An 18,788-nucleotide genomic window follows, 5' to 3' on the forward strand; every position below is an offset into this window, starting at 1 on the left:
TTCGGACTTTTTATTTCTTCAATAAGTTATATCTCCTCAGATTGAAGAGATAGAAAAAACTGCTCTTCGAGAAAGTTGTCGGGGTTTTTACCTTCTTCAACTTTGCAGAACATTTTATTTCGATATCTTTTGAAATAAAAAAGTTAGGTACTGAAATATGAAGTATTTTAAGATTTGGCGTTTAGGACACTTTTGCATATAACGCGGCTTGGACTCACGAGCAAATGTCTAGAAAACATGAAGACTCTATCTTGGATGGTTTTTGAGTTATTAATTTTTTCCACTTAATGTTGGTCCTCGGACCATTGTGCACTGCAATCTTTCCTCCTGTAACCAACATCCGCACAAATGCCGCGAATTTCGTGGTCAACAGTGGGCGAGAGATTGCATAATCTATCCTCAACTTTCCTTTCATTGACTTGCGTTCTGATTCAGCGTTTTGACATATAAAAGCTAAACGATCACCTTTCTTAACACACTGATGCTTTCTTTTTTGTATGGTACAGCTGGTCTGCCTATTCTGAAGTATGTAGCTAATTCAGTTATAACCTAGTGGTTTTACAAGGTTTGTTTTTTTTTAGAACTTAACGAAAAATGATTAGAAAAATGCTTATCGACATCGTTAGAACAATTTGTAAGTACCTCCAAAAGATTACTTTTCATTGAATGCAAATTTCATCTTTGTAGGTATATAGTCGACTACCTCTTCAAATACAAAGAATAAGCGAGCACATACTGTCAACAGAAGAAGTAACTGAACAGCCCTATGCAAAGATGTTAATCGATTTAACCCCGTCCCTTTCAAGCGGCTCTGTGAACTCTTGGAAGCACCGTCAATCCGAACGATCAAAATGCAACCAGCCAACAAACGACAACCGCATCCAAAGAGAGACAACGGCCAAGTTCGCGAGTTGCTGGCGTGACTTGGTAACTTAATTGCTCGCCACCGTCGTCGTCCTCATCAGAATGCAGATTAGTGCGGCGAACTAAGCTGCTGAGCCACCGACCGCATCTTAATCGTCGTACACTTACGGGCACAAACACAAACACACAGGTGTAATCTAGCCTCTCCTAGGCTTTGTCTGTGGTACCGCTTGGAAATTTGCTAGCCAGACATAGCCTGACAGAGGTTAGGTGAAATCTGAAAAGTCAACGAACGACCGGCAATTTGGACGTCCAGCAAACGCATTTATACCTACGTAGAGTTGTATAGATACACATGTGGTTTTTGTGAAAGGGTGTGATTTGTGCGCGCACGCGGTGATTTTCTGAGTGATGAGTGGGCCGGGTCGGTCGAAACCGGAAGTGCCTGAAAGATGATGCGTCTTGAAAGCCGTGCCCATAGGTGAGTAATTGGTGTAAGGAATTGATGATGCTTTGACATGACGATTGCATCATCGGAAACAGAAACACATAATGTCAATGAATAACTCATGGATATCATTCCACATCGAGCTACAACAGCAGAGGGTAAACAGGCTTCTATTTGAGGGTATATCTAATTCTCATCTAAGCACCGACCAATAATGATCAAGTTTATTCTTGCACCTTGCCTAATTCCTCTTGGCCAATTTGGGATTAATTACTAATTTACAAAGCTTTCAATCATGAAAAACAATATTACGAAAGAACTGCAATTTCCTTAAAATAATAAGATTGAAAAATTGTCTCTCGAATTATGTTTCCGTCTAGTCCACGTCTATTTTGGGTACAACCTGAATTCAATTCCCGGTTAGACTGTCCCAAAAAAAAACGATGTTCGAAAAGTCACGGTGCTCAACCCTTAATTTAAAGATATGCATATTTGAAGCATTTTTGTTGAACATTTCGATTTTCTAAAAAAATCATTTAGAGGTTCCGCTGGGGCGATTTTTGAAAAATGGTCTTCTTTCATGAAAAGTCTCAAAAAAATCATTTTTTCGTAATATTTTTTCAACTTCTGATTTTTTACATGGATCTACTGCCGATCACCCCAGATTAAAATATCCATGTTTAAACCAGCTAGACCATCCAACAAGGAAAGCTGTTTTTCATTTTTTTTTTAATATACGAACATTGGAGTTTGACAAAGACCTTACAATATTCCAAATATACAAAGTTTTGCAAAAATTTAAAAAATTGTCCATCTACTAAAATCCTAATATTTCAGCTTCTAGACAAGATATGTTAAATCTTTTTCTAGAGAAATGACGCATACTAATAGTATTATCAGATAAAACTGTAAAAATTGGAAATAAAAAATCGTGCATGTATTTTTATATCAATTTTAGATGAAAAATTCTCAAAAAACATTCCTTTCATTAACATAAAAACGGTTCTGCCGTCAATATAAATACAATATTTAAAAAACTTATCCCCTTCAAGAATACCTAGAGGTCCATAGAGAATTACAAAAATATTGAAAAAAATCAGAAATTGAAAAAATATTACGAAAAAATGATTTTTTTGAGACTTTTCATGAAAAAGGCCATTTTTCAAAAACCGCCCTAGCGGAACCTCTAAATGATTTTTTAGAAAATCGAAATGTTCTACAAAAATGCTTCAAATATGCATATCTTTCAATTAAGGCGAAACTGGAAGCATTTTCTCATTTTTTCGGTTTTTGATTTTTTATTAAATAACGAAGCAATATTTTCAAAATCGGGTTTCGTGCACATGTACAGTATGGATCAAGGTATCTTCTGTATATTTTTGAGTTATCTTTAATCTTTATCAGAAGTTATTGAGATAGAGGTTAAACGGTAGAAAGATAAAATAAAGAACAACTTAGCAACTTTAACTCTAAGTGGGATTGTCATTCTGAAGTTATTGTTTAGAATGATAACAAAAATTAATATTTAAATTTTGGTATCTGCATTGTTTTTCAGATAATTTGTATATGTTGCCGCTGGGAACACTGTATTCACTCTGATGACAGTCAAATGTTACTGCGACTGACATGGGAGAATTGTGTATAAGAGAAAAGAAGAACCAAAGCTTTGAGGCAGCAAGTGACTTGCAAATCCGTGCATCCTTAATGCATTTTCGTTAATTAGTGCGTCTTAAAGATAGTGATTTACTTTAAACTATATCTAAACAGGTAACAGTGAGTGAAATAGTTGAATTGGTTCTTACTCTATTTACTTATATAAATTTAACTGGCTTACAGCATCTAACTGAAATGTGGGCACTATCGGGATTACGATGCCAACTGCAATTTATTAATTCCTAAAAGTAACTATTTAAATCCATGCAACATAATCCTAGCTTATCTAAACATGCATTCAATTACAGAAAGAACTCAATGTTATGTGTGGTTGGGAAGCAATTGGACATTTACGCGGTGAAAACACTGATAGTGTAAGTTTCTATATATATATATATATATATATATATATATATATATATATATATATATATATATATATATATATATATATATATATATATATATATATATATATATATATATATATATATATATATATATATATATATATATATATATATATATATATATACATATATATTTATACCTAACCTCACCTATGCATTACCCTACCCAATGAAATATATTTACAATTTAAAGCTGTACTCAACCGAAGCCCGATGTTGAGCCTGTTAAAAACCCAGTGTCCGAAAACCCAATTTGCCTGCCGCCGTAACAGTATAATTTCTAAGTTTTCAAAAAATCTGTTTTCTGTACGTACAGATTGTAAAAATATTCGTAAACATTTGTGTTGGGGCGCCTGGTTGCCCCAAGGGAAATGGTCAGGGGTTGGTAGGGGATGGCCTTTCCTCAGAAAGATAACAGAAAGGGGTTGGCCTTTTGCAGGAGAAAGATGACGGGGTTTTATCTGACGTTTATTCACTGTTGAGCCTTTGCCAGGTCGAAATGGGCTGTATCGCTGTATCGCTGCACCATACGGATGCTGATTTGATTGTCCTCGAAGGTTGTTTGAAACCATCGAAGAACTGTAGCTATGGCGATTGCTTATATAACTATAGTACATAATAGCAAAACAAGTACACTAAAAAGATGGAGGTTGCTTCGATCTCATTATATAAACCATAAATGGTCAAAATTTCATTGCATTCGATTCATTGAATCCGAAGATATAACAGCTCAAAGTTGACTATCGGATAATTCTACCTTTTTCTACAATCTTTATCACTTCGTGCAGAAAAGCCCGATCTTTTTCAAATTTTGTCCACTGTTACACAACTAGTTGACCAAATTACAGTAAAAATTTGAGAATATTTGATGCACTTTTCGAAAAGTTACAGCTAATTCAACATTTTTTGAAAAGTAAAAATGTTGCCTTTACGCGCAGTTAGAGCAAACTACGATGGTTGCTCGCCGCGTGACGTGAAAATCGTTGTCGGCAACATGAACGCGCAGATAGGAAGGGAAGAAATGTACAGACCGGTAATCGGGCGAAACAGCCTGCACGCCGTATCGAATGATAACGGCCAGCGATGCGCAAACTTCGCAGCCTGCCGTGGTATGGTAGTCCGAAGCACCTTCTTCCCCCCGCAAAGATATCCACAAAGCCACCTGGAACCATCTAACAGAAAACTAAATCGATCACGTTCTAATCGACGGTAAATTCTTCTCGCATATAACCAATGTCCGCACATACCGCAGCGCGAATATAGATTCGGAGTGAAGCCAGGCGAATCGGATTAGTCATTAATATGTCAAAGACAAAGTACATGATGGCAAAGGGCTCCAGGGAGGAATCACCACGCCCGCCACTCTGAATTTCTATCGACGGTGATGAAATCGAGGCGGTTGAGGAATTCGTGTACTTAGGATCACTGGTGACCGCCGACAACGACACCAGCAGAGAAATTCAGAGACGCATTGTGGCAGGAAACCGTGCTTACTTTTGACTCCGCAGAACTCTACGATCGAATAAAGTTCGCCGTAACACGAAGTTAACTATCTACAAAACGCTGATTAGAATGGTCGTCCTCTATGGGCACGAAACATGGACCCTACGTGCAGAGGACCAACGCGCCCTTGGAGTTTTCGAACGGAAGGTGTTGCGTACCATCTACGGCAGAGTGCAGATGGAAGGCGGTACTTGAAGAAGGCGAATGACCCACGAGCTGCATCAGCTGCTGAGAGAACCAACCATCGTCCACATCGCGAAAATCGGGAGGCTACGGTGGACGGGTCTCGTCATCAGGATGTCGTATAGCAACCCGACTAAAATGGTTCTCGAGAGTCATCCGACCGGTACAAGAAGGCGTGGTGCGCAGCGAGCTAGGTTGGTCGACCAAGTGGAGGACGATTTGCGGACCCTACGGCGTAGGCCGCCTACGCAGAGAGCGGAACTGGAGACAAACAGCCATGGACCGAGTGGAATGGAGACGGCTACTATGTACAGTAGTATGGGACACGCTTGTATGGAAAAAATAAATCCTCGCTCCAGTCGACATTTTAGATCCCATTTAGGTCCCATATGAACTGTACAAAATTTCAGCGCAATCGGTGAAACTATAATTTAGCGCAAGCGGTTCAAAATTTGCATAGGATTTACTATGGGAAAAGTTACATTTTCAAACAAAAAATCCAAGAGGTCGCCCTTTGCCACCTTAATTCAAATCGATCCACGGTTCTTGTAGAGAAAAATCATTTATGAAACTTTCCTTCGAAGACCGCAAAACGACTGAATGCTTGTGGAAAAAGTTATTGATTTATTACCAATTAGTGATCCAACTAACGGAGGCTTTCCACGAAGCAGCACGAAAAAAATCAATTTTTTTTTAATTTTGCATTTTTGATTTGCATAAAATGTTGCACAGCTGTTCTAATCAATATAAATAACTATTTTTTCATATTAAAACTTTTTATTGAGTCTCGACTAACTTTCAAATAGGGCCTATGAAAAAAATGGAACACATGCAAATGAAGAATCATATCTCTTAAACTGCTTGTTTGATCGGAAAACTGTCTTCGGCAAAGTTGTAGATTAATAAATGGTGGCTCTCAGAAAAATACACATTGAAAAATTTATTTAGTTTTTCTTCTAAAAAAACTGAATTTTGTTACTAAAAATTAAATATCTCAAAAAGTTATTTTTTTACCTTCGTGATATTTTGTGAGAATAAAGTTCATTCTGTTAGCTACCATCTGTAGAAATTTCATAGTGGTAAAAAAATGTACAAAAAAGTTACGGCACTTTGAACATTTTCGGTTGTGTGTTTTTTTAGAGTGTATGACGAATTCACGCAAACTCGCCGTAGGGGTTTGGCAAAACTGTCTCAGAATCCGATGGAATTTCTTAGCTTTAAAGACGTATTTTAAAGCAAGATTGCATACGTTGTTTTTTTTTTATTTACCTAGACTAATATTTGAAAAGGTCTAAAGTATTTTACCGTTTTTTACTCAATATAACTTAAAAATGACATTACCTACAAAAAAGTTTTGTATGGGTGACTTTTAGATAATCATGTGAACTTTCATAACATTGAAAAATGTCAATACGCTTTAAAAGTAAAAAAAATGCAAATAAGAAAAAATTTTCAATTTGCAAAACATGACATTTTTGTAATTATTGAAAATTTTGCCATATATCGCAAGATGCGCACTTTTGAAGAAAAGCATTTCTGAGGTACCGTGATTTCGGGTGAAACTGATCAGTGGGGTGAAATTGATCGACGTGAGGGTCATTTTCATTTGTTAAAAATATTGCTTTAAACTTAAAACAATTAGTAGAAAATGACCATCATCCGGCTAAAGGATTATTGAATGATGAGTTACATGTTTTACAGTCAATTAGTCACATATTTCTGTATTAAATTCAATATTTTCCGTAATTGCGTGTTTGGCGAACCTCAAATACCCTTTCAAACTTTTGTTACCGTGGCTGTATCGCACATGTAATGAATATTCGAATGGATGCTTTTAGCTGCCAAGTATTTGCTAAACACGATTTAATAATCAAAAATTTTATAAATATTCAAATTTATACATAAAATTGCAATTTTCGGAAGTAATCACTTTTTCAGTATGAAAAGTGCATACTTTAAGGCGTTTTCATGAAATTTATTAAATTTAAAACTTGAATAATTAAAAATTGAGAAAACTCGTTAAACTTTTGCGCAGCATTTCGCATTCTGGGGTTGTTAATTCAGGTGGAAAACATATTTTTGGCACATGCAAAGGTATTTCATTTACTGATCAATTTCATCCCGAAAGCAAAATTATTGATTTTTTTATTTTAAATGATATTTACCTATTGCAATAAAATGATTTGTAGTAAAAGTTTCAATCTCGTTGACTGATGAGAATCATGGTCGTACTTGTTTATTGCTTTGAGTTTGACTTTCTTTGGGTGATCGACTGTACGTTGGATGATATCTTTAATTGGCAATTCAGTCTAATTTGGTCAATCAAAAAGAACTATATGTTTTCTTAACCCGACGTTTCGGTCCTTATTGGACCTTTTTCAAGGATTCTGTAATGTTTGAGTTTGACTATATCGCTGCATTCGAAATCACGGTAGCATTAGTAGAACATTTTTGACAGCTCCTCCCCTCTTAAAGTATATTCTCCTATACCTAATAGAAGGCTCCTAGCAATATCATAAACTTCCTCTAAAATGCTACGTCATTAATGGACGGTTCCTAACAACAAATACTTCATGTCATCATTTTGCGTGTTTCTCTTCGGTAGAAAACAAAAGATTTTATCCAGGGCGTTTTTTACAGATATTAAATTAAACATAGCTCCATATGTTTAAATCACAAGTCTATCTAATGCAAAGTATTTATTTTATTCTCTTATGAATAAGAAAACTTTTAAGTTGAGATTCGACTTCTGGTTGATGTTCTGAATTTCTGTGTAACAAATCTGGTGTTCTGGTTCAAAAGAGAATCCTAAATTATATTCTTTGTATTGGATAGATTTATAATTGAAACATGTAAAGCTATGTTCAATATCAATATGTGAAAATCCACGTATAAAAATACCCAAAAATTGGTTTGACTCAAAAAAAAACATGTTGTGTTGGGTTAGATTTAGATAATAGCAATTTAATTACTTTGATCCATTTTGAATTCTATTCTTATTGGTTGGTGTGGGGTTTGGTTCTCCGAAATAGGATTAATTTAATTTCGCAAATGGGCATGTATTCCAAATTGACTTCAATTTTTTTTAGCGTGATCGTTTTTTCAATATTTCAATTTTTTACTTGAAAGTTTACACAAATTCCTTAAAGTCACACATACCACACTTTTTTGCAGGTCATGTTATTTTTAAGTTATATTGGTATAAATAAAATAGTCAAAAACTTAAGCCCTTTTCAAATATTAGTGTAGATAAATTTAAAAAAAAAACAACAAAGTATGCAACGTTGCTTTAAAGTACATAGTCTTCATATCTACACAATTCCATTGAAATCTGAGAGGGTGCTGCCAACCCCAAAATCTAGTTTGCGGAAAATTCGTCATGCACTCTAAAAAAATACGCAACCAAAAATGTTCAAAGTGCCGTAACTTTTTTGTACATTTTTTTACCACTATACAAATTTTACAGATGATAGCTAACAGAATAAACTTTATTCTTACAAAAAAAAACACGAAGGTAAAAAAATAACTTTTTGAGATATTTAATTTTTAGTAACAAAATTCAGTTTTTTCAGAAGAAAAACTAAATAAATTTTTCAATGTGTATTTTTCTGAGAGCCGCCATATATTATTCTACAACTTTGCTGAATACACCTTTCCGATCGAACAAGCCGTTTCCGTGTTATAATTTTTTATTTGCTTGTGTTCCATTTTTTCATAGGCCCTATTTGAAAGTTAGTCGAGACAAAATATGAACTTTTGATATGAATAAATGGTTTCTCACATGAAAAGGAATAGTATACAAAAATATCAAGTAAATTAAAAACATCGATTAAAATGGATTCGTGCTGGTCCGTGGAAAGCCTCCGGCTTTTTGTTTTGTTTTATCAGCAGCACTGCTGCTGCCGTTGTTGCATGGGGTGGCGGGAGGCATCATCATCCCCAGAAACAGCAGCACCCAAGGCAGCAGCTACAGTGCTGCTAATAAAACAAAACAAAAAGCCGTTCGTTGGATGACTAATCGGTAATAAATCAAAAACTTTTTCCACAAGCATCCAATCGTTTTGCGGTCTTCAAAGGAAAGTTTCATAAAAGATTTTTCTACAAGAAGCGTTGATCGATTTGAAAAGGAGATAAGGGGCGACCTCTGGGATTTTTTATCTGAAAGTGTAACTTTTCCCATAGTAAATCCTATGAAAACTTTGAACCGTTTGCGCTAAATTATAGTTTCACCGATTGCGCTGAAATTTTGCACAGTTCATATGGGACCTAAATGGATCCTGATTTTGAAAATAAGACTATCGATACATGTTTCAAGACCAAACCATAACGGATGGCCCAGAAGTGTAACAGACAGCGTGACCCTTTACGACCCGACATTTTTGCTTTGAAAAAAGTACTGTGTGTTCTGTCAAAAATTGAATGTACAATAATGAATATGTTTGTGCCAATTTGCAAAAATTTTTGGCCCAGAGGAAGGTCCCATACGGGGACGGAAACGTCGGCGATGATCTGAAAACAGTCAACGCATTTTAGTCTAAAAGCCGAAAACCCAAGAAATAAGCACCCAAATATGGTGAACGATTGTGTCAAGAGACTTTGAGTACATTGGCCACATCTCCGGAATGTTTCGGAAAGCTGGGGCCCTCAGGTGGCCACTGTTTGACCGCGGATTTCCGAGATTAAGATTCGACTATTAAAAGTGCAGTAACAAACAAATGCGACTGTAAAAATGAATATACGATTTCATTCACTTCGTATACGACGCAACTGTGACGCAAACGATCAATATACAACATTGTTATAGTTGTATACGATTTCACCGATTTTCATCATACCTTTAGGTAGCAAGCTCGATTTAGCAGATTCATATACGATGTGAAGCGACGATTTCCACGATTCAAAGAAATCATATATACGATGCTAGCGAACTTGAATGTATGTTTTTTTTTTCACGATTCTATCCGTTCCTGTGCGATCCTACCGATAGTACCTCGCACCTTTTATTATCGGAGATGACTATATGAAACAAAATCTCAATTGAGATTTAATTTGGCATGAAATGCGATTTTACGCAATCATTGTCAACAAATATACATATTATTATACAATTCTGATTCAATATATGAAAATATACGATTTTTTTCCACACAATGATTTACGATATGTGGTTGGCTGGGCGGTTCTGAAACCTGGCTTTTAACACATCAAAATTCATGATTTTGAAAAACCATATTACTGATACATGTTTCAAGTGATTTTGACTGTACTGGTCACTTCTCCGGATGTTTTAGAAATATCCCGGTTTCTGGAATAGCCCGGAGAACTGGCCATTGTACTCAAAGTCTCTTGAAACATGTAGCAACAATCATGAAGTTTGGAATGTCACAAGCTAGTATTTGAAGGCGAATTATAGGTTGCATCTCTATTAGGCCGTCTCTTATTTTGCAACAATTGGAAATGTTATAAGTTCGTTGTTGGAAAATGATCGTGTCAAAATTTGGAGTCCGTATCTCAAGGCCAAGTGGTTCCTCAAGGGGCCTGAAGTTACCAAAAATTGTATGAGACGAAAAAAACATGATTTTTTTTTCGACGAAAATAGTTATTGCAACGAGTTGCATACAACATTTTTTGCAATGATCAAAATTATTCACTAGAATATGATCATTTGCATCAGTATCATTGTGCTTCTCGGTGGTTGAATGTGAACGACCTCGTGCTCCATCACGAAATCTGAATCAAGCAAGCCGTACTATAACCGTCACAGTTTTTCAAGTTGCTTACTGTGGTAACACAGGTTGTCAATCAAACAAATGCATTATGATTCATAATGCTACCCAAATGAGATGCATTATGAACCATAATGCATTTGTTTGGATAGTACGGAAAATTAGGCCGTTAGGATATTGAAACGGCTGGTATAAAATGAGTTTTATAGTGCCAAATTGCAAAAAATACGTTATTCTACTAAAACTGATGATTTTAGGACATTAAAGGGCCAAACATGTGCTTAGAATTGCGATATCTCTACTCGTTTTTTTAGGTATTGATAAAAAACAACCGAAAAATTATCATTTTTGATCATTTTTTAGACCCAGAAGGAAGCTTACCCTGCTTTGCTCCATAACTTAAAAACGAGTGGAGATATCGCAATTCTGAGCCCATTTTTGGTCCTTTAGGGTAGAATAGCGTAATTTTTCGTTGAAAAAAAAAATCATGTTTTTTTCAGCCCCATTACATTTTTGACAACTTTAGGCCCCTTGAGGGACCACTTAGCCTTGAGATACAGTCTTCAAATTTTGACACGATAATTTCTTAGCTGAAACGATCATTTTCTAACAACGGCCTAATCTCAATCTGTTAAGGGGGCTACCCCAGTACTCCCGGTCATGAATACGGAACAACAATAAAATCCGGAATCATCATCCTGGTTTCATAAACTAGTAGAATTTTGTGATCAACTGTCAACATTTCACGAATTTTCGTTTAGAAATGGCTGAGAACCACATTTTTTTTAGTTTTGAAATTGGGTGAAAAATGAGGCATAGGTGTTAGTTTGAGACTTGTGACAAAACCCTGATTTTTATCCACCCTAGTGCCATATTTGCTTCCACTTCAAGCTCGTTGAGCACTCACTTCGACTTGATAAATTAAAAAAAACATTACTGAACTTTCTGGTTGACGAAAGAAACTTTCAGAAGGTAGCACTCAAGCTATTTCAAGATTCCATGGAAAACACATATAATTTATTAACACATTAATTTATTTCAGTGTGTTGCTTAGAATGTGGTCACAACGCGCAAAACTGAGCAGAACACCATCATGCCATACACCAAATTGCAACGATTTATGTAATACATATTGTTCACGGTTGACAAATTTTGTTTGAAGTTCATCAATGAGAAAATCAAAAAAGATGACACACAATGTTTGATTGATCATTTACAAAGAGATGACGTTATCTTATTTGGTTAAAATGAGCATATCGAAGTGTAGAGATGGATCAGAGGTAGAGGGGTATAATGTGTGCAGGGAAATGGAATCGATGGTATCATCGAGATAAGGAGAGTAACAAATCTGAATAAAAAATATTAAAAATGTTTGCTTAAAGTTTGTTAGGTTAAAAACATGTTCGCGATATTGACAATATTCTTTTTTTTTCTCTCAAACATTTCATCACGAAAGATCGTGATGTAAGTCTTAAGAATTCTAACAACGTGCCGTTTTGGGACACCCTACTCGCTACTTAGTATCTGTCCTAGGTCATCATTATATATTCAAAATAGATCATCTGTACGTGCATATCATCGTTCAGTCATAGCCAGTCCACCACCTGCGGCCAAAAGCTGCATGCACTTTTAAAAACTCGAAGAGCCAATCAACCCGGTCTAGCCAGTTTTCAAGTTCAATGTTGCCGCCCCTATGCAGCCACAAACATACAGAGCCATGGAGAATCAAAGGCTCTTCTGGGAAGCTGACTAGACTGATTAAAGCAACGATGGACGGTGTGCAAAACTGCGTAAGGGTTTCGGGTGAACTATCCAGTTCATTCGAATCTCGCCGGGGACTGCGACAAGGTGACGGACTCTCATGCCTACTCTTCAACATCGCTCTGGAAGGTGTAATGCGACGAGCCGGGCTCAACAGGTGGGGAACGATGTTCATAAAATCCGGTCAATTTGTGTGCTTTGCGGACGACATGGACATTATCGCCAGAACATTTGGAACGGTGGCAGAGCTGTCAACCCACCTGAAACGCGAAGCAGTAATGTTTAGTACGATAGACGAGGATACTTTCGAGGTGGTGGAGCATTTCATCGTTCTGCGCAATATCAGCGGAAGTCAGGCCTACTACGTGCTCCAGAAAAAACTGTGGTCTAAAAAGATTCAACTTCGCACCAAATGCACCATGTACAAAACGCTTATAAGAGTGGTGATCCTCTACGGACATGAGACATGGACCATGCTCGAGGAGGGCCTGCAAGCCCTCGGAGTTTTCGAGTGACGCGTTCTAAGGACGATCTTCGGCGGTGTGCAGGAGAACGGTGTGTGTGACAGAGAAGGATGAACCACGAGCTCGCTGCACTTTACGGCGAACCCAGCATCCAGAAGGAGGCCAAAGTCGGAAGGATACGGTGGATATTGGACAGGTCATGTTGCAGCAATGCCGGACAACAACCCTGCAAAGCAGGTGTTTACTACTGATCCGGTTGGCACAAGAGAGCGTGGAGGGCAGAGAGCACGATGGGCGGACTAGGTGGAGCGTGACCTGGCGATCGTTGGGCGCGATCGAGGATGGAGAGCGGCAGCCACGAACCAAGTATTGTGGCGTACCTACTATTATTGATTATATCTTGTCTTAAATGTAATGGCAATAATATGCAAATTCGAGATTTTTGTAAATTGCAACAAAACTTCAAAAAGCACTAATATAGGTACTTTCCAATTTCACATCATATTTCCATCAGTCGGTTTGCCCAACGATCACCAAGCCTCTACAGTTACCACACCCAAGTGTCGTGCATCGTTCGCTAATCCGCCATCTTCGTACCGCAACCAGTCGGTATATATTCACGTACATATGTTCCAAGAAGATACCATCGGGATCAATCTATTTTTGGCCTTTCTGGTTTTGGGACTTCTTTGATCTTTGCGTTAATTGGTGTCCAAAGGAACGGGTTTCGCCAGTTGTGACCCACGGTTGTTGTTGCTGTTGGAGAACGTTTGGTTCGCGCCCGTTTGCATATCTCTCTCCATGTGTCGGTATATGAGTCCAGCACCTTCCCTCCTTCAGGCCTTCCGCCCAACCCAACCGAAGCTGGGTGGTTCCGCGATTCGCGACCAAAGATTTGCGTCAAATCAGGCTCCATCCGCCACAACAATATGGTAATATTTTTTTGGAGAAACGATCAATTCTTCTCCTCCCTTCCCGTCAGCCGAAGCAGTTTGACTGCGTGTGTGCGAGTTTTGTGAAAGTTGAAATTAACTTAGCAAAGTGGAAGAAGTTATGTATCCCGTACGATGCAGGCAGGTACATGATGCCGATAATTCGGCAATATAAACTGGAAAAGTACGTTTCCTGTTTTGATTATTTTTCGGGGTGTGGCTTGGTAGTTAATTTGTATTGCAGGAAGCGGAATACTGTTATTCATAAACAAAATGACTCAATTAAAGGTAAATCTTATTTCCATTTACCAGAATATCTCAGGTAGACAATGTTATTTTTTTTTAAATCGCCGATAACTCCGACAAATTTCAGTACTTTTGTTTTCTTCTTCCGATTTCCCGGCGTATCATCCCAAGTAAGGAAGAGTCTGTTTGACAGATAAGTGTTCTGAGCTATTTCCCTTCACATTTATGAAGAAGCATCCATTGAGTACATTAGAACGTTTCGTACGTGCTTTGTCAATAGCCGAGCAGAAGAAAATAGCTGTAGAATTCAAGACACACGTATGCAAAATCCAATACCAACAACCTGAATAGGGTATTAAGACGCCCTACGTTATCATACATGCTCACTCCTAGCAAAAAATAAAAATAATAAACAAAACAAATAGTGCTTAGTAGCTTTGTTTTAGATAAGATAAAATAAGGGCACTTCGCTTAAAGAGAAACTGGCTGCATTTTCTATTTTTTTTTTGTTTTTGATTTGTTATTACATAACGGCACAATATTTCCAAAATCGGTTTTTATTTGATACACACTTAGAGGAAGGATCAAGGTATGTCCTAATTGTTTTTTTTTTCTCTCGTAGAAAATGTTTTTCAATTTCAAAAAATCATTTTTAAGAAATTTTGTTTAAAAATCTTTTTGTGAAAACGAAAAACATTTTCCACCAGGAAAAATCCAGAAGATACTCTGACTCTTCCTCTAAATGCATATGGAAACTGATTTTGAAAATATTGCTTCGTTATTTGATAAAAAAATCAAAATCCAACATATGAGGAATTGCCTTAAGATGAAAACTCAGGGGGTTCGATGAGCTGTAGAGGGTCTCAAAAGGGTTCCAGGGCCTTCTGGGACGTCTCAGGAGAACTCAAGATGTTTCAGGTAACTGTAGGGGATTTTAGGGGCGCTCAGGGGCATTTTAGGGAGTCTCAGGGGGCCTCAGGGGCAGAGATGCATCCTGAACAGACCATGAGCTCGCTCTTGAAAATGATGAACACAGTTTGCATCGTCTGCAAAACATGATCCGGCGAGCGGAAAATCCAAACGGTCAACTGTTGCTAGATTTTTAGTGACACATGTCCTCACGAAGCATGCTGGATTTTCATCAGTGGATTGACCACGTGTTAGCATTCTACTTGATTATTTTGCTTAGAAATGAATATTGCTCATGCTCACGCGTTGAAGCGTTTGAACATGAACATGAACAGTACACGTTCAAATGCATCACTGCTCAGGGTTACTTTCAGTAGGTCGGCTCCACAGGGTTGCTTTAGGAGGTCTCTGGTGGTCTCAGAGGATATTCAGGGGCCTTACGGCGAAACTGGAAGCATTTTCTCATTTTTTCGGTTTTTGATTTTTTATTAAATAACGAAGCAATATTTTCAAAATCGGTTTTCGTACACATGTCGAGTATGAATCAAGGTATCTTCTGAATTTTTTTCAGGTGGAAAATGTTTTCCATTTTTGCAGAAACCATTTTTTCGTGAAATTTTGTTCAAAAATGGTTTCTGCAAAAACGAAAATAATTTTCCACTACAAAAAAAAATCAGAAGATACCTTGATCCATACTCTACATGTGCACGAAAACCGATTTTGAAAATATTGCTTCGGTATTTAATAAAAAATCAAAAACCAAAAAGTGATGAAATGCTTCCAGTTTCGCCTTAAAGGCCATTCATGGTATCTCAGGTGCGTTTCAAGGAGGTGCAAGGGAACTTAAAGGGGATGCCGGGAGATCTTAAATGCGCTTCAGGAGGTCTCAGGGACGTTTCAGAGGATCTCAGGGGCATTCAAGCGGGTCCTAGAGAGTTATATTTGGGGGGTCTCCAGAACGTCTCAGGGGATTCCATGGAGCTCTGGAGGGTATCTGGGGCGCTTCAGGGGTGTTTCAGGGAGTCTCAGCGGGTTCCAAGGGGTCACAGGGGCGCTTCATTGGGTGTTTGGGTGTCTCAGGAGCGTTCCAGTGGTCTCATGGACCTTTGAGCGGTTTCTGAGGCGTTCAAGCAGGTCGCATGACGGTTTCAGAGGATTCCAGGAGGTGACAGGGGTGATTCAAGGGCCTGAGGGGGGTTTAGTGTTTAGGTCTCAAGGGCGATCCAAGGAGTGTCAGGGGAGTTTCAGAGGACTCAGGGGTTTCACGGGGTTTCCAGTGGGTTTTAGAGGCAAGGTTGCAACCATTCATTTGCAAAAATTTACATTCATTTGCTATTATCTCAGTTCAGAAGCATGCTATCGAAAAACAATGTATGGATGAATTTAACCTTGTAGTTTTATCTGAAAGTTTGCCGAATAACATTGGGGTCGCACATGCATTCCAAAGTCGTGAGCGAGCTGTGAAGGCAACTTTCCACAGCGTGAATGAAATTTATATTCATCGCGTGGAGAGTTGCCTTCACAGCTCGCTCACGACTTTTCAATACGTGTGCGACCCTAATGCTTCTCGGCGAACTTTCAGATAAAACTACAAGGTTCAATTCATCCATACATTGTTTTTCGATAGCATGCTTCTGAACTGAGATAATAGCAAATGAATGTAAATCTTTGCAAACGAATGGTCGCAACCTTGTTTAGAGGAGTTCCAGGAGACCTCAGAGACGTCCCAGGAGATGTCAAGGTCGCTTCAGGGGGTCTCAAGAGCGTTCCAAGGGGTGTCAGGGGAGTTTCAGAGGGTATCAAGCGGTAGAAACGCCTCTGAATCCTGTAAAATCCCATTGTAACGCCCTCAAAATCACCATGATCCATTTGAAATGCCACTGAAACTCCTTGCAGCACTCTTAACAAATTCTAAAACCCCCCTGAAACGACCCTGACAACCCCGCTTAAAAGGCTCCGGAAACCCACTGAAACGCACCTGTAAAACCCTTGAAGTGACCCTGAAATGCTATCAAACGCCCCTTAAACCTCTCGAAATGCCCCTAAAACATTCCTGAAACCATCTGAAATTTTCTGAAATGCTTTGAAACGGGCTTAACCCCCTCTCCCCCACCTGAATGTCCTCTAAAGGCTCCTGAGACCCCCTCTTCCTCATTGGCGTAGCTAGGGGGGATTCCAGGGGTGCCTGGCACCCCCTAGAATAAATTTGGCACCCCCTAGAATATTTCCTTAACAGTCACCTAAAATTTAAAACTTCACACAATAATTCCAATATTTATTAATAGCACATTCGAACAAAATTTAAGCTATACCCGGAATTGTTTATATACCAGAAATACCTTTATCTATTCATACAGCGATTTCTTTAGGCTTCCTTTATGGATTCCTCCCGATATTTCTTCAATATGTAAACTTCCCTTGGGATTCTCCAGACAGTCCTGATGGGGTTATATATACTATAAATTTCTACAGAGAATGATCCAGCAATTTTTCCTAGGATTTCTTCAGCAATTCTTACTATAATACTTCTCGAAATTCTTCTAGGGATTCCTCTAAAAATTTCTGTTGGGAATCCTTCAGGAATTCCTGGTGCGATTATTCAAGACAATTTTCCTGAGATCCTTTTAAAAGTTTCTCCGGTGTTCTTCCAGGAATTACTTCAGATATTTTATTCAGAGATTCTTCTAGAAATTTCTCTTGGGATTCCTTCAGGAGATTCTTTTGGCCTTCCTCCGGGAATTGTGGCTAGGATTCCTCAAGCAACTCCTGCTGCAATTCTTCCAGCAATTTCTCTTAGAACTTCTCCAAAAATTCTCACTCTGTCTTCTTCAGGAATTATGTTAGGGATTCCACTAGAGATTTCTTCAAGAATTCTTTTTTAAAATCCCTCCGGAAAATCCTCTTGGGATTTTTCTAAAAATCCATTCGGTGATTCTTCCAGAGATTTCGTTAAGGATTGACCATCCTCCATGAATTCCAACTGGAATTCCTCAAGAAATTCTTATTGGGACTCCTTCTGAAATACTTCTAGGGATTGCTCCTGGAATATTTACGTGCTGCAATACTTTCGGGAATCTTCCTGATGTTCCTCCTTCCTTCGATTCCATCAGGAATTCCTCCAGTATACCTCTACCGATTCTTTCAAGAAGAACTGTATTCCTCTTAGGGTTCGCCCGGCATGCTAGGATTTCTCTAGAAAGTTCCCGGAATCATAGGAATTTCTCCAGAACATCCAGCTGGGATTCCTCAAGACATTCCTGCGGTTCTTCCAGCTATTCTTTCTAGGACTCCTCCAGAGATTCTAACTGTGGCACTTTAGAAATTATGCTACGGATTCTTCTAGAGCTTTATCCTGGCTTTTTTGCTGGGATTTTTCCAGGCAATTTTCCTAGAATTCTTGCAGAAATTCCTTCGGTTGGTCTACTAGGGATTTCTCCAAAGGCTGATCCAGAAATTCATCCAAAGGTTTCATACAAAGATACCTCCAGAAAATCCTCATGGAATTCCTGCAGAAACTCCTTTTGCTTTCCACCAAGAATGCTTCGAACAACTCCTCCAAGGACTCTTCCAGCATTTCTTCCAGCAATTTTCACTATAATACGTCCGGAAAATCATCTAGATTGCTATACGAACTTATTCTGGCATTATGGCTGGAATTCTTACGGGAAATTTTCCTGAGATTCTTTAGA

At 38.1% G+C, this 18,788-nt stretch overlaps 1 protein-coding gene across 1 annotated transcript in view; it reads left to right on the top strand.

The window, feature by feature from the left end:
* The first annotated feature begins 708 nt into the window (after positions 1-708).
* LOC115259323 (uncharacterized) overlaps positions 709-18,788 on the top strand; it is an 86,106-nt gene continuing 68,026 nt past the window's right edge. Inside the window, exon 1 of the mRNA XM_062848993.1 lies at positions 709-1,345. The gene's annotated coding sequence lies outside the window, so the exon portion shown is untranslated. The remainder of the gene's footprint in view (positions 1,346-18,788) is intronic.

Source organism: Aedes albopictus, chromosome 2, assembly GCF_035046485.1.
Source record: "Aedes albopictus strain Foshan chromosome 2, AalbF5, whole genome shotgun sequence".
NCBI classification, from domain to species: Eukaryota; Metazoa; Arthropoda; class Insecta; order Diptera; family Culicidae; genus Aedes; species Aedes albopictus.